This window comes from Protopterus annectens, chromosome 3.part0 (assembly GCF_019279795.1).
Source record: "Protopterus annectens isolate FY-2018-M chromosome 3.part0, PAN1.0, whole genome shotgun sequence".
NCBI lineage: Eukaryota > Metazoa > Chordata > Ceratodontiformes > Protopteridae > Protopterus > Protopterus annectens.
In genome coordinates, this window is record NC_056731.1 from 982,304,388 (window position 1) to 982,320,000 (window position 15,613).

The following is a 15,613-nucleotide window of genomic DNA, read 5'->3' on the forward strand; positions in this document are numbered from 1 at the left end:
TCAATGTGCTACTACTGTGTAGAAAACCAAGCACCTATCTTTAACTTTTTAAAGCTGCAATAATACTTATATTATTTTGCGTACATACCACTTGCTTCCTCAGTCTCTCCAGTTGATCAGCATGAGCCTGATGATTAAACTTTATTTCAACATTAGCTGTGCAAAGAACAGAAAAGAATAGAAGAGCATTATGCATACCAGTCTTGCTTACATTTTACTTTCTATGTAATAATAAAAAAAAAAAACTCTTTTATCAGCATACTTACACAGCTGAGGGATGTCACCAGTTTGGAACTCAGTGAACTACTGGGTGAGCATATCCCTCTTGTACATTTGTAGGTTGTTGATATGGTGCCTACACTGTTCTCCAGTATGTTGGCTTCCAGTTGTACTAAATACAGCCTGAGCCAAACTACTCCAAGCCTCAGACTTGTCCTGAGATCCAGAGTAGACCCGTGCAAAAGCCTTTGGCTGTGGCACTTTACCAGGATTAAAAACATATTTTATACTCTTGAACACCCCACCTCTGTACTCTAAACAGGGAACCTTCTCCTCTAATGCAAGACATGTCTAATACCAGAACTAGAGCAATTGCAACTAGTGATTCCCTGGAAATTCTTGTTAACGTATTTACTGGTAGTGTGCAAACCTGAACAATGATGCCAATCACATTTGAATGATGTTAATCAGAGAGCAGCAGTGCTAAGCATGGAGGAAATAAATATTTTAAATTGGAAGGTTAATCTGACACCTGACCTTAGTTAGTTTGAGGGGTGTCTGCTGCTGCTGTAACTTGGAAATATATTTTGAAAATCGGAAGGTAACTGTTAGGTGAGTTAAGTTTGCAGACATTTACTGGGGGGCATACATTTCATGACCTGAAACACTTTTTGGAATTTATACACTGATAAAATTGATCTTGAAAGTGTGGGATTCAAACCTAGGTATAAGGGAGAAAGCATTGTCTTTCACAGTGGTGAGTTTCCATCTTTGCTACAGAAGAAGTGCTGTTCAGACATAGCCATGAACATTCCTAAATACAGCTGACAGTTTGAAGTGTTAAACATGTATGTGTGTGTGACCAGACAAGGTTCTTCTATATAGATTCAGTTGTGTATGTGTCATATTTAATTGTGAAGGCCATTGAAGTCCAGATAGCAGAATTATACTTACAGAAATATAGTAGACAGCATACCCTCAGTCATACATTTGAAAACACAATAAGGGTGTTTTATCTCTCATACCTATAATTCATATCAGCTCCACTATCTAAGTGTTGTCAGTGAGGTTTAATATAATGGGAAATGGAACAACAGTAAAAATGTCTGGAATGACCTGTATTAGGGCCCAGGACCATGTGCATTGCAGTCATAGACTTACACCTATTGCCACAAGAATGTTAAAACAACACTTTAATATTTTTCTGTTCATTGTTATAAACTGGACTGTATCAACTTTAAAAATCTGTTGTAATCTCTGTATTAGAGTCCACGATCATCCGTATTACAGTCCAATACTTACACATGCTGCCACAGGAGTAGTTACGTAACAGATCCATAATTTCCTTGTCATTCTTAAGTTCTATGTGTTAACCACAGTGCAATGCCACTTAACATATTTGCAAGGTGCCAAACAGAATTAATTGAATGTATCCATTTTCAGTTACTGACTGTCTGCTTCTTGTATGCAGGTGTTTGATGGCTGCAGGTGTTGGGGAGCCTTGCTAGTGGCATTGCACGATGGAAAGGAAAAATTGCAAAATACAGACTCCCTTTTCCAGGTGTTCTGTCTGCTTCTTGTGAGGGCCACTAGTCCTGGTTCATGCACTGCTAAGTGCCGCTCAAATGAAATAAGCAAAACTAAATCTGACATTCAATGTTTCTCCATTTCCCTTGTTTGTTCTAAGTGGCACACCATGCAAACACTGCAAATTAAAAAAAGGGAAAAGTTGAAATTAAGACAATCTATGAAATAAACACTGCAATATGTTTGTTGGTACACATGAAATATTTTTACGCATGTCTGAATTTGAACTGTCACTTCATTGAACCTTCAGAACACAGTAAGATTGTCTTATCCCTCTTTGCCATACCATCAGCTGTGCAACAGGGAACCAAAATCATTCTGCATACAACCAAATGCAACACCATCTACAGTAATAACAAGCCATATGACAGTTATTTGTGCATATTTCAGATGTAGTGCACTGAGTAATCACACAACCATTTAAGACTATTGCTTGCAAAAATGCAGCACTTTTTACCTCTATGTGTTTGTTGCTTATTCCTGTCTTATCTGATCAGTAATCTGAGACATGCAGTCTGTAAGGCATCTTGTATCATTGTCCTTAAAATATGTGAGGACATTAAATGTCAATAATATACAGCTGTCACCAAATGAAGCAGAGGTCAGATGTTAATGAACTGAAATTGTGAATTGTGTGCTTTTTACTTACATTTCAAATCCTGATAAAATTACTTCTTCACTTTGTAAGTCTAACCTGGCTGACACACCTACTGGAGGTAGAGCAGTCTGCACTGATGTTGTGTTTTCCTTCTCCCCGTCAGTAATAATTCACAGTTGCAATCCATTAGCAACAAACAAAGTGGGGCTGCCTGCACTATGTTTACATTTGCAACACGGAGACAAGTATTTGGGATTCAGCAATTCTACTGAGTTCACACCTGATTTTCGTCTTCACCGTGCTTACAGCCATGAATCTACACTATAAAAAGGTAACCATATAACTAGGTAACCTGAAGGTGAGAAGACTTTTTATTTAGAGAAGAGAATACAGAAGAGACTATTGCTTTGGGATATATGTCCACTGACGACTACTGACATTGAGATGATATGCTTGCATTTTTAGCTACATACTGTATATGCTGAAATGTCATGAGGAAAAATCTGTTAATATATATATATATATATATATATATATATATATATATATATATATATATCTGCATTTGGAAATGCTACTTTTATCTGTATGCATTACGTAGAAGAGTACTAATGGAATGAGCATGTTTGTCAGGGCACTTCACTTTCTCAGGTGCACAGCCTTATTAACTGTCATCACAAGTGCTAATGCTACAACTGTTTTTCTGCATACACTCTTCTATTGTTATTTCTGTGAAATTATAAATGTCCTTTACTGTCAATGACACAGGGGTGTTAGCTTTCTATGATGGACATTATGCACATCTAGGGGAGTACTGGTCACAGGTAGACATAATTGGCAACAGTTTAAAATGAAATGTTCTGTGTTAAATCTGTAGACATGTTTCGGGGACAGTTAATTTGATAGCACATTTAGCATTTCACTGATGGTTTGTTAGTAAAATGTGTCATTTGCTTGTTTTTTTTGGGGTGGGGGAGCAAAGTTGCATTTTTGTTTTGGCACAACTAAGGATATGTTACTATTGTTACTCTCCTTGTTTTGCATCCAGCCTTGCATAGTGTGTGAATGTAAAGTGTTACAACCACACAATTAGTGTTCTTTATATTTCAATATCTTGACTGTTTTATCTTTTTCCAGTGGGTAATATGAAATGCTACCTTATATGTTTTATCTGGAAACAGGACTTGTTATTTTTATTATCCTTCTGTTGTGTTTTAGGTCACCTAGGAGTATGGCACCCAGATGTCTCAATCCCCCACCCCCCCCTGCAGTGACCCTGAAAATCAGGTCATTGTGGAAGCTTTTAGGTGACATGGCACCTTTTTGCTTGAGATGGGAAATGGAGATATGTCAGACAGAATGCAATTTTGGCAGCAGATAGCTTATGACGTGAATGCAGTAGGCAGCCACAGCAGGACACATGATCAGGTGTGCCATAGAGCCACTGACATGATCTCATCTGCATGGAGCAGTCCAGTGGCAGTGGCTCATGATAGGAAGGGTACTGGGAGGGGCTGCTACAGTGCCACCACTAACAGCAAATGAAGAGTTCCTGCCCACTGTCAGGGATCCAGTCAATTCCCAGGAAAGTGCAGAACAGCATGTCCTTTACATTGGTGCAAGTGTACAAGGGCAACAAGTATGTCCCAGGTGGAGCTTCCAGGTAGGCTTGTGTATCTCAATTGCATAGTAAAATATTGACAGCAATATGTAGATCTTTTTAAACATAAATTTGTTTGTGGGGGAAACGTAGATTGCTACAGTTAACAACACAGTCTGACTGATTACACATGGGCTTAAATTGACTTGTCATCCAAGTTCTTGTAGAAAGTATAGTTAATAGACATATAAAGGGCAGACAGTTTTAATCCCCTGTGTTACTGCTAATTGTGAAGATGTTGCCTTTAAATTTTGTCGAACATCTTGCAGGACCATCGTCTAGCGGAAGCATAGCATCAATTGCACATGATAAGTCAAATACCTTCTTTGTCAGTAGTGATAAGCAGTTAATGAAAATATATCATTTTATCCATATGTGTGATGTGGGTGTCAGGTCTGTTGTGTGTGTATTGCTATACTGTCTGTAGTAGTGGCCCCATTGCTACTTTTGTTAGCATACATCTGATGATAGTAGTGCAGCTACTAATCTTTTACTGTGTTTGTTGCTTATTATCACAGATGATCCTGACAGTGGAAGTATAGTACTCTTACCACATGATCTCAGAGTATTGACAGACTCTGATGATGATGGTGGCCAAACAGAGGCACAGTCAGGGGGGTGCAGAGGTTGAATTTGACACTGAGGTTGACATTCAGCCATCCTCTATACTTCCATCAGACGCAGCCAGTAGGCCAATGCCAACACATTCCAGTGAGCCCTCATATATTGAGCAGGTGGAGGGTGAGGCACCCGATCAGTGAAGTGTCATTACTACAGCTTCAGTGCCTATTGACTCTGGCTGAAGCCAAAGTCTGGGCAAAGTGCCATGCAGGAGGGTTGTTAGGGGTGCTTGGAAAAGGGCAGCTGTCCATCCTCCACCTGATCCAGGTGTGTTTTCCTGTGCTACTCGGCATATGTTTAAGGCTTTCATGGAGGCACAGGTACATTCCAATAGGTCCTCCAGAGAAATGCTAGGGTTTTTAGATGTGGCATGGGCTGACATGCATGACTGCCTCCGCAGTGTTTCTGATTCAATGGATCAGATGAATGACATGTTGTATCAGGCAGTGTCTGTGATGGAATGTCTGCTGGGAGGGGGACAGCATTCTTACGGGTGTAGGTCAGCCACATCATCTGCTGTTAGCCGATGTGGTCATGCCCGATCATGCTCCCATAGTGGCACTACTTTCACTGCTCTGTCAGTGGTGGAAGTGTCCACACCCAGATGTGGCAGGCCATGAATTCATGGTCCTGGGTATCCTTGTGAGGGGAACTTGTCCATCAGACATCAGTCACATTCAGGTAGTAGCAGTGCATCTGACTGTGGGCATGGGTGTGCCAGTGCAACTTGTGGTTGGGTACGACAACGATGAGCTGCCACCTCTACCATGCATGGCTCACACTTGTGTGACATACCAAGACATAGAGCTAGCACAGAGCTTGGCTGTGTTCATGCAGACACTCACACATCAGTTTCATCTGGAGATCCCATACAGAAACGCACATAACAGTTACACGGTTCCACTGTGAAGTTTAAAGCTTATTTTGTCTCAATGGTCATTTGTTACTTTTTCCAAATGTCTGCCTGCTTCTCTTTTTTACTCACAAACACTCACTGACTTTTTGTGAAAGCCTAGGCTTCCTGCCTCCCCCTCCCCCACACACACAACACTCTAAGCAAGTGATAATAACTGTGCCATATCATTGTTTTCTATATTTTGGATTCAGGGATACATAACATTTGTGTCTGATGCTCAGGGTGCATAGCTGACTTAGTCCTTACTATATCTCTGTATTTCTGTTGTTCTTTTGCTAATTGTACCTTTGACATATTTTGGTCTTAGAAAGTTAGACAATTGATATAATCAAACTTTTTTTGTGCCAGTATTGTTAATGATCTTGTGAGGATCGTGAAGTCTGAAACTGAAATGTGTCTCATTACTTTCTAAGTTCGCTCTCTTTAATGATTTTCCAGTACAAAAGTATAGTGCTAAACTGAGGAAATGTGATGACCATCAGTACTTTTGAGATGTATGACCATGTGAATCTTTGATGCCTGAGGCCTACTACTTAATACAAGATACATATAGTCACATAACACTCAGCTGTCACATGTTAAAGTAATTCATGTTAAAGTTATCCACCTTTTACTTGCTTACATTACCAAGTAACAACATGCAAGGATATGCCATCCATTAGTATTATTACACAATACACTCCAGGTTCAACACTTACCTTGTAAATCCAGCAGTTGTAACAGTTTTAGTTTGGGCTGACTCTGTCTGATGCTAGCAGTACACAACCACTACTTGTATAGGTAAAGGCTGTGAGCATTGCCTGGCATAAATGTTACTATATGTATATGCATAGGAGGAAGGTTTTAACCTCTTAGGTTGTGAGTGACTGTGCTATGCATTGCCTCTAAGCCAATGCGAGGGCATATTGGACACACCTACATCTACCACACCTACAACAGCTGCTGGTCTGTCTTCTGAGTCCTCACCAGTTTGTGGCTGTGCTTTCTCAGGATGATGTTGTATAGCATGGCACATATGGTGAAATTTTCAGTACATGTACATGGATTGTACTGCAGAGCTCCCTCAGATGTGTCTAGGCATTGAACGGTAACTTCAGAAGCCTAAACACATGCTCTATGATATTTCTGGTTTGAGTGTGTACCTCATTATCACATGCTTCAGCGTGTGTGTGTGTGTGTGTGTGTGTGTGTGTGTGTGTGTGTGTGTGTGTGTGTGTGTGTGTATTTCTGATGGGCATCATCAGCCAACATTCCGGTGCATAACCTGCATTCCCCAGTAAATGGTCCTGTGGGATATCCCCCCCAGTGCAAGATATGTGAGTTATGTTAACTGCCTGGGTTGCCAGCATGCATGCTCAAGTTGATTCCCTTGGCATTACACATGACTTCATAGTTAATAGAGTAGAAGCCCGTTCTATTTATGCAGAGCCTTCCCTGTTCCCTGGGTGGTGCCTTAATTTCTATATGTGTACAATATTTGGCACCCAATACTTCAGGGTAGTGTGCTACAGAGTAGTACTCCTGCATATTTGTGGCCTTGTCTTCAGGTGTGCAGAGAATATATATGTGGTCACTGGCATTTTGGAGCATAACATTCAGGAATTGATAGAGGATCCTGGATTCTGATGCCTGTGACACCCCCAGCATGTCCCCCTCTTGGAGTCTGGAAGTTTCCTGTCACTAAAATTCTAAGTACTACACATACCTTTGTCTCCAGTGGTGTGGGTTCCCCTCAGTTTGCCCTGGGTCTGAGTTGAGGATGACAGAGCTTGCAGAGTTTCTGTAGTGTGACTATCTACCATGTAGCTGTCAACAATTTCCACATCATGCAGACTGTGATAATTTAACTGGAGTCTGAAAACTCTTCTCCTTCTTGGCCTTGGTCTATTAGCAGCAGCACCAGCATAGACTTCAGTCTGTTGCACATACACATGAATTAAAGCAACAGCAGCCTGTAACATTCTTTTTGTGAAGACTCCTTTCCATGACTGGATTCCAGTAGGTTTTGGAATTCACAGTGAAAAATAGCACTAAGTCTACATGGTTGCTCTATAGCTTGTTGAATAGCTCGTCCATCCTGGATTAGTTGATTAGCATACAGTTCAGCTCTTTATGCTGTAATTAGCATGACATGGTGTTTACCTTGTTTGCTCAGCTCTACACACAGTGTAGAGCCTTTTACTGAATCCAAAACCGCGTGCTACGGTATGTGTGCTGCTCCATGAAGAGCACACTGTGTAAATGGACCATGTAGGGTTTAGAGAATTTGGCTACTAAATTATTTCTATTGGTGTTATTTCAGCAAACTAGGAATTGAGTACTAGGCAGTTCATTTTGCTGCATTTGTTTGATACAATTTTTGCCTTTCTCAGTGATGTTTTCCTTGGAGGGGCTGAAAAACTAACATATTCATAGGTTCATAGGTTCATAGGTAGGTAGTAGGCTATCAGCCCAAGGGCCTACGTAAGCCTAGCCAGCAAGGTACCATAGCTTACGCCACCCAAGAAAGTTTTTTTCCTGTGCCACTGTCCAGCAGAGACACAGAAGGGTGTATTTCCTATTTCCCATCCACTCATCAAGATTTTTCTTGAAGAGTGCTAATGAAGAACTTTTCTTGACATAGATGGGTAGCTTGTTCCAGAGTATAGGAAGTCTCTGGGACAGGAATCTATCCCTCCAGTATGTCCTGTTTATTGTGGTGACAAGGTTTAGGTCCCTAGAACGTGTAGCTTGGAGGGATTGGGATTTCTTTAGGTGTAGCATGTCCAACAGCTCTGGGTTTGACATAGCTTTATATGTTAGGCAGAGATCACCTCGGAGTAGGCGATATGCTACGGAGTAAAGCTGGAGTTTTTTGAGGTGGTCAGTGTAGGGCATTTGTTTGAAGCCAGTAATCCTCTTTGTGAGGTACTTCTGTGACCTTTCCAGCTGCTGCAGATGTCTTGTGAGGTACATTCCAAAAGGGATGTTGTACTCTATAATGGGTCTAATGAGTGATGAGTAGGGGGGAATAATGACCTCTTTTTTCCTGGATGAGATCCCTTTTATGATGAGGTGTACCACGTAGAAGGAATTCCTGACTGCTGTGGTGATGTGACTATCAAAGGAGAGACTACTGTCCACGTGGGTCCCAAGGGCTCTTATCACACATTCGGTGTTAAGTAGATTGCTGCCTATGCGGTATGTTAATTGATTGTTACCACTATATTTCAATAATTCCATTATATTTCTGAACTCTGAATATTTTAATGCATCAGAACCATGAAGTGGTTATGATTATGTGTCAATGGGCCTCCCACTATAAAGTGATCTTGGAGGTATATTTTCCCTCAAATTTACTTCATGTCCCTACTGTTCCAATCCCCTTCAATACAACACACCACACTAAAATGGCCTTTAACAATCTTTTATCAAACCTCCATTAAAATTACTTTATTGAAACATTTTAATTTATTAATCACAACATCAACATCCCTGTAACCATTCATCAGGGCACTGTATCCCTGCTCACCCTGCTCAAATAAGCAGCAGCGTCACCACCTCTCACTTATTCTTACCTAGCAAAGCAGTGTCCTACCACTCCCTTTCATCACCCAAACTTCTTTCATGAAACACCCAACACCAGAAACAGAAAAGGGACAAACTTGCCCCTCTTCCCTGCTTAAGCACCCAACCGACAAAGACAAACAAAATCCAAAATATCTTCAAGAGGAGGAAGCAAGTTCACACCTAAATCTGATCTCTTTCCAGCAACACTAACATAAAATTCTCTATGCCCCACTTCACACCTACCTCACTTCTTTCCAACTCTCCCCCCAGTGAATTAACCCTTGTTTGCCCAGAACTCTACCTAACATCATTCCCCTTCATTCTAACCTTAACATCCTTCCACCATCCCCCTCCGACCCAAGCCTAACCCCTTCTTATCATGTCTGTACAACCCCCAAAACACTGAAGATGTCACCAAACAAACTGGTTTGTTCCCAAACCTCATTTGTAATGATCCACTTCAATAAAACTCACTACAAGAAAATGGGATTTGATGACCTTTTATTAAACTTCCATTAACATAACTTTGAAACATTTCAATGTATTAATTACAACATGAATAGCCCTGTAACCATTCATCAAGGCAGCATATCCCTTCTCACCCTGCCCATATAAACATCATCATCATCACCACTGCTCACTTATTCTTACTTATCAAAGCAGCATCCCACCTCTTGCTTTCATCCCTCAAACTCCTTGCATCAAACACACACCACCAGACTGGGAAAAGAAGAGGGTCAGTCCTGCCCCTCTTTTCTGCCCACCAGCCTGACACAGGTTGTTCCCCCCTCACCTAGAGCAGGACCTTCACTAAACCCTTCAAAAACAAACCTAAGTGTACATTAAACAGATCCAAAACAAATTCATTCAGGTGCACTCCATCCTCTCTTAATCAAACTGGTTCCCTGTCATCAAAGTCCCTATGCTCTCACATATGAATACCCAAAGTAACCAGTTGCCTCACCAGCTTACAGTTAAGCCATAAAACTGCCAACATTCATCAAAATAAATGTGGTACTATTTTAGACCACACAATACACATACCTGGATATAACCTCTTCAAAGTAACCAAATCCTCTTATACTATATACCAACTGTCGCTTTGGAATTATTCTCAAATCACTACCTGCCAAATGCACCACAAATACTCAAGGGAGCCCCATCTGTGACTGTATAAATGTAAACTCATCCATGAGCTGATTCAACCTGAGGCCTCTGATACCATGTCATATGACTCTCCATCTGATGCAATGCAAACCCAATTAATTGCCAGCCAGCATCACTGCAGCCCATTTCACCTCTCAAAGAATATATGAATGACAATGACCCAAAATGACAATCTCCTTTCCTAAAGCAGCAGAAGAGAAAAGTAAAGAAAAAAAAATAAAACTAATCCAACCACTTTAGCCAATTATCTAATATAAGAGGGGAAGCCATTTGAAGACCAATGACCCACCCTCTTAATAACTTCAGCAGATCTGCCTTTCCTTGCTAAATCTGAGGCCCTTCCCATGTGAAAGGAATAAGTGGAAAACCTCTCTCCCGGAAAATCAATACAATGAAAAGCCCTCCCCATCACATATACAAACTGATTACCCATTATCACCTTACCACCTCTTGCTCAAAAAAAAAAAAAAAACAAGACCTGAGGACTCCCCACATGGGTCTGCAGTAATCTCCTAGCCCAACCCACCGGACACAGCCAATCATTCCTATCCTTCCCAATAACTACTGGTGTGCCCATGCCTAACTGTTCCATTTTAGATTTATGCAACCAAATGTGCATTGCCGCAGAAAATATTGTTATATTCCCCAATCTAGTGACCCTAACAGCTTAGACACTCTAAATGCTCCATAATACATCCATAAGGACAACATCACCCACAAAGTATAATCCCCTGAATCACCATCCACTAAAGCTAAACCCGACAACAAAACTTTCAGAACCTGTCTTGTCAACAGCCATTGCTTATCCACATGCACACCAGCCACTCCACCCCATCCCTTCAACATATGAGCAACTGTCCAGGACTTAGTGAAATCATGCAAAACTGCCACCCGTGCAAAAATAATGACTGCGACCAGGTCCACTTTGATTGACTGAACTGTCCTAACTTGCACCCAAGCCAAGTATTGCAATGGCAATTTTTCTGACCAAAGTCTCTCCTTACCAGGCAGCTGCAAAATGAATTTATCAAAATCATGCAATGCCCTACTTTACACCTCCCTTGTAGATGCTTCCCAAGACTGCTACACCAGCCACCTGATTCCTTCAATCCAGTCTGACACTCATCATCTGGCAACACCCTTAGCTCACCCACTGCCTCTGGAGCTAACTGCCATTAGCTGAAAAACTGAAAGTGAGACAGGTCTCAGCAATCCCATTCCTAGCACCCGCTACATGCACACCTGTGAAAAAAATAATTAGCAAGCACTGCAAAACCAGATTTTGTTATATAACAAAAGCAATTCAGACTTCACTGCCTTAGCTTGCAAAACTCGCACCACTGCAATATTGACCAGATGAAAAATAACCCTCTTTCCCCTCAACCACTCCTGCTAAATCACATATGCCACCCAAATTGGCATTAACTCTTAAAAGGCTACATCCTTCTTCCAATCATCCTGCCAGTCTGCCAGAACCCATGTGCCACAACCATTTGCTACCAAAGAACACTCCCATTCCAATACCCCTGCCACATCTGTAAACAACTGCAATTCCCCTAGACTAACCCAATCCATCAGCCAAAAAGAGACACCATTAAACTGCTCCAAGAAGGACAACCACAGTGCTAAATCAGCCTGCACCAACTTACCAGTCCTTACCCAATGATGTTTGCTTTTCCACCTTTTAACAAAAAGGCCATGGAACTACAAAATGTATGACCCAGGTGAATTGCCAATGGGCAAAATTCAGAGGCCCTAAAAGCTCCATGACATCCTTAATCACACCTTATCCTTGAACTTCACCCATCCAGTCTTTTCCTTCATATGTGTATGTTCTCAACTGGTAAACAAAACATTCCACATTTTGCATCCACTAACAAGCATAAGGAATCCAATGCATTGGCTGGGCCTTCCAATTTCTGCATAGCCAATGCGACACCCAGTTCTTCACACATTCCCAAAAACTCACATACCATCCAACTCTCCTTCAAAACCCTCACCTATTATTAGCAAATCATCTAAGTAATATACCTCCTTCTGAGTGCCCAGCTGCTACTGCCAACTCCAATGAAATGCAGTGCTAAACTTTTCAAAAGTGGCATAGGCTACCAAGTATCTCATTGGCATTGCCTTGTCAACATAAAACTACTTTCCAACCACCATACCTAACAAAAGGCACTCTTCCTTCCATACTGGCAGTAATCAAAAAACAGGTTCAATATCCACTTTCTTTAATCCCAAAATGACCCAAACTGCACCATCCAAAGACATATAACTCACCTTGACATTCTTTACCAAAATAAAATCATTAACAGAATTCCCTTCTGGATGAGACAAATGGTGACTCAACTGAAACTCACCGTCCAACTTCTTAGGGACCAAACCTAATGGCAAGATCTTAAAACTGCCAAAAATGGGGCTGTCAAAAAGACCTAATAACCTGCCCATCCACCATTTCTTCTGCACCAAACCTTCCAAGATATCTTCCTTTTCCCTAACTGAACACAAATTCTTACTAATTGCTCCATCCTCTTCAACACTTGATTTAATAGAAAATCCCAGAGAAAACCCATTAAATATTTCCTCTGCAACTACCACATCAGGAAATTGCTTGAGCATATACTGCAATACTTGCAGCTTAATGACAGAATGCATTCCTTGGTCTTCCCATTGTCCCCCAAAAGGACACCACTGACCACAAACATTCCCCAACCTCACAGACTTTCAAATCTTTGAAACTAAGAAGGTAACCCATCCAAGTCAGAGTCAAAACTGAACTTGATTGACAAAATTCCCTTCCCATTGGTCACACTGCACAGCTGGATATATTCCCACACAATTTGAACAAGTGTGCAAGAACCTGCATGTCACCCATGACCAATCACCCTCATTAAAGGCCCAGCATACCCCTGCACCTTACCCTCCTATCTTACCCCCTCTGCTAACAGCTCCAAGGCTATCTATCATAGGGGCTAGCCATATGTCAGAGTGCCTAACTTTCCAATGCAGTGACTGATCCACCACTTTCCACTTTTAAAACCTCTGATCATACCACAAGCAAGCATTCCATGCCTGTAGATGTTGATCCTCATGGACTGTGAGAAAATAAGCCAAGAGTGATAAGGTGAAGACTTTTTCCAAAACAAACCGCCATTAAGTACACAAAGCATAACATCGAATTTTCCCATGTTCTTGGTTGCAGCCTACCTACTCTACTCTGCCCCAAGGCCACTAAAGCCACCAGAATATCTTTTCTATTTGCAGTTTCCAGTTCCAACAAGTGTTGAACCCCTTCTGCATCAATTAAGTCAAAGAGATTGACATACTCCACCTTCCAGATCTTTTCTTTAGCTGAGGACAGTATGTGAGGGCTCAGAAAGACTGCTGCTTTTCCTTGCTCCAGGGCCTATGTAATTAACCAATCATCCAGCTGAATCCCAAAGTCCGACCCAACCTCATGTAGTTGTGACTCCACCCCTCCTAAGGATGATGCAAAACTCCCCATAGAGAACCCTACGCTACCCTTGCTGGTGAATGCTTCACCTTGGACATGCCCACACTTCACAAAGCCTCTGACAATCCTCTATGTTGCTTGCGGTTTTACTAGGCTCCTGATGTGACTCATTCACACCTATACCCAAACTATTCCCAAACTGCACCAAGTCTGGCATGGCTACATGAACTCCCAGCAACATGTCATTACCAGCAGTTTCATCATGCACCACTCCAATGGCTGGAGCATCCACTGTGACAGCACCTCTTGATTGCCATACTCCTTAGCCTAGGGCCACCAACCTGTTCTTCAATGCCTGCCCTCTCTTCTTCTGTCTGTGAAAAAATAGCTTACTGTCTCTTCTGAAAGCTCAGCACTTCAGCCATCTGTCAAAAGAAGGAACAACAATAAGACTCTAAGAGAAGCATAGAAAAAAAATTAATCAGATGAAACTCCCATTTCAATTAAATACAAGCCAGAGTAAAGCCGGAAGAGATCCAATGTGCACACTTACAGCAAACTCAGTTTCCTGTTAAAAGAAAGTCAATACAGCATAAGGTTTAAACATAAAGACAGTATGACAATAATAGTATTGTTCTGATCCAGACCTCCTGCAAGAATCTACTAGCCTCACTATCCATCAGCCCTACCCTCATCACCGCTCAGCTACCGTTCAGTTCTAACAGCCCATCTATTTATTTTTAACTTTAATATTCCCTTTCCTCCTTTTATTTTCATTATTTTATTTATTTATTTATTTATTTTTTATATAAAAACTTGCACCACACTCAAAATGGACAGATTCAGGCAAGGGCCAACTGTTTGCACAACCACACTACCTCTTTTTCAATGGTTAGCCCCGCACCATGCATGCAAGACAGGTGACCATTATTCGGAATAGCTTGCGTCCCGCAAAAAGTCATTCACACCTTGGCTGGAACCAAACCAGCACAGAAAAGCTGTAGCATCCTACCACCACCAGCAATGAACACTTTGCCCGGGGTAGGACACCAGGAAACTCATTGCACACTTCCTCATACACCAAAAGGGGGCTACAGAAAACCAACGTAACAATGCTGCATTATAATACCAGAATGAAATAAGACTATGATTCCCCTAAAATTCAAGCTAATGAAAAGAACATCTAAAGGAGAATAGAAATCAATTTTCCCAACCTAACCAACCTCACTACTGATTGCTAATTCAATTGCTACTGCTTGTTTATTTTTTATTTATTTATTTTTTTACAGAGGCTGGAACTATAGTGCCAGTACTTATAACACTGCCTGAAATACTCAACACCTCCACCCCGAGGGCTGTATCCATCACATGTTTTATTACTTGGAAAGCAATACAAGAGAGGAAGAGAAAAAAATAAAATGAGCTAACAATTAAGACTCTCAGACACAAAAAGGCATACCCTAAACACTTGTTAATAAACATTACCCACCTCTTCCATGCATAAAACTATTAATCCAAGGCCTACCTGACTACGGCAGTACCTGCAGGTCATGTCGGATGTAAGCCTGCACTATAGCAAGTTCACGCCTAAATCTGTTCCCTTTCCCAGCTATACTCACATAAAATCCACTAAGCCACACCCCACATCTACCTCACTTCCTCCCAACTCTCCCCATATTGAATTAACTCTTTTTGCCCACAGCTCTACCTAACCACATTCCCCATCATCCTAGCCTTAACATATTTCTCTCACCCACCACCCAACTTTGGCCCCCTTCTTATCATCTCTGTATAACCCCCAAAACACTGAAGATGTCACTGGACAAATTGATTTGTTCGCAA